Source organism: Elephantulus edwardii, unplaced genomic scaffold, assembly GCF_000299155.1.
Source record: "Elephantulus edwardii isolate Elephantulus edwardi_28Jun2011 unplaced genomic scaffold, EleEdw1.0 scaffold00177, whole genome shotgun sequence".
NCBI classification, from domain to species: domain Eukaryota; kingdom Metazoa; phylum Chordata; class Mammalia; order Macroscelidea; family Macroscelididae; genus Elephantulus; species Elephantulus edwardii.
This window is the reverse complement of record NW_006399927.1, coordinates 1419151-1421650: the sequence shown is the minus strand read 5'-3', so window position 1 is coordinate 1421650 and position 2500 is coordinate 1419151.

The window sequence follows — 2500 nt, the reverse complement described above, 5'->3', positions numbered from 1 at the left end:
GGGTTTCCGGAGACAAGCTATTATGGAAGTGGATGTCACTCCTCCTTACTTGGAGAAGGACATTATGCTTGGAAAGATGGAGGTACAGTAAAGCAGAGTATATTGACACCGTAACTACAGCAATGGGCTTGAATGCGTCAAAGACTGTGAAGCTAGAACAGGATAGGACAGGATTAACATATCATAGGGGCACTAAGAGTTGTACTTGACTCTAAGGCACTTAACAACGACAACAACAAAAATTGCATGATAGTAGATTACCCTACTGTCTCCTTCAGAGTAGCCGGTGGATTTGAATTGTATGCCTTTGATTTGGCAGCATCACTCCTTGCCACTAGTCCCCCTGAACCAATTTATTTGGTCAAAAGTTGAACCAGAAATGGAAAGGCAGTACAGGGACAATGTTGTTTTTCTTGGGTGCTGCCAAATTGATTCTAACTCTTAGCAACACCACAGGATGAAACTTGACCTGTTCTTAGGGCACCATTCCATTCTTTGTGCTTAAGTCCCTTGTCTGTGTCAGTCAGGCTCATTAAAGATCTTTCTCTTTTTCATCAGCTTTCTGGAAATACAATGTTGTGAGTGACAGGAAAATATCCATTCACATACAAGAAAATCCAGTGACTACCACTATCATCAACAAGCAGAGGCAAAGAGGAGGGAATACATGATTTCTATCAAACATGCAATCAGAAAGTATTGCTAATAATGAATAACTAGAATGCAAAAGTTTGGAACAGGGAAGAAGGATCAGTAGTCAGAAAAACATGGACTTGGTGACAGAAATGAGGCTGGAGATAGAAGGATAGAATCCTATACAACCAATGATTAATTAATTGCAAATACCTTTTATAAGAAACATAAATGCAGACTATACACATGGATTACACCTGATGGTATGCACAGGAATCAGAATGATTACATTTGTGGAAAGAATCACTGGAGAACCAGCTATGAAATTAGGCCAGATGCTGATTGTGGAATAGACCATCAACTACTTATATGCAAGTTCTAACTAAAGCTAAAAAAGGTTAAATCAAATCCACAGGATCCAATATTAGACCTTGAGTCTATCCCACCTTAATTTCAAAACCATCTCAGGAACAGGTTTGAGACCTTGAACACAAAAGAACAAAGACCAGACCTACAACCAGGAGAAGATAAAGTAGATGAATGGGATCTTCTAAGACGCAAACCCCTATGCACATCCAAAAATGTCTCTAACAGGGTAAAAAGGGAAGCCAGCAACTGGGAAAAAGTATTTAGTAATAACATATCAGATAAGGGACTTATATCCAGAATTTATTAAATACTTGGGCACCACAACAAGATAAAGGTAAATAATCCAATAGAAAAATGGGCACAGGATATGAACAGGCAGGCACTTCACCAAAAACGACTTTCAGATGCCTAAGAAGCACATGAAGAAATGTTCAAAATCCCTAGCTCTAAAAGAGATGCAAATTAAAAGAACTATGAGATATCATCTCACCCCAGTCAAAATAGCAAAATTTAATAGAACAGCAAGTAACAAATGCTGGCAAGGTTGTGGAGAAACTGGAACCCTTATTCACTGTTGGTGGGAGTGTAAAATGGTGAAACCACTGTGGAAAGTGGTATGGTGCTTTCTCGAAAAGTTGCAAAGAGAGATACCATTTGACCCAGCAATTCCACTACAGAGAATATATCCCAAAAGAGACCATAACTGACATCCAAGCAGATATATGCACACCCACGTTTATTGCAGCTTTGTTCACAAAAGCAAGGAGTTGGAAACAACCTAAGTGCCCATCAATAAACGAATGGCTAGAGAAGCTGTGCTATATTCGCACAATGGAATACTATGCTGCATTGAAAAACAAGGAACTCATGCAATATTATTCAAAATGGTTGACTCTGGAGAACATTATGCTGGGTGAAATATCCCAGTCACAAAAGGACAAATATTGCATGGAGCCATTGTTGTAAAACAGGACTGACCTTGGGGTTGGGGAGAGACCGAGTAAGATGGGTTAAATAATGTATACTGCACTGAAACAGAGGAAGAGAATACTGCTTAAAAGAGATATGTGATTAGGGATTTCTGTCATGATAGGAGTCTAGAGCAACGGCTGCATGTTGGAGTGGACCTGGGGGAGGGTTTGTAAAACAATGAAAGAATTTTTCTTTTACTTTTCCAAGAGGGTAGGGTTCCGGGGGAGAGGCTTAGGAGGGGAGAAATGTGCAACAATGAATGAATGGAAATCCAAAGCCTCTGTAAATTTTTACTGAAATTAATAACAAATTTAAATTAAAAAAAAAATTTAAAAAAGATGCTGCCATGGACGTGCTCACCAAATTGTGCCAAAAAATCTGGAGAATGACCACTTGGCCAACTGACTGGAAGAGATCTATATCTGTTCCTATCCCAAAGAAAGGTGGCCCAACAGAATGTGGAAACTACAGAACAATCTCACTGATTTCACATGCAAGCAAGATTTTACTGAAGATTATCCAAAAA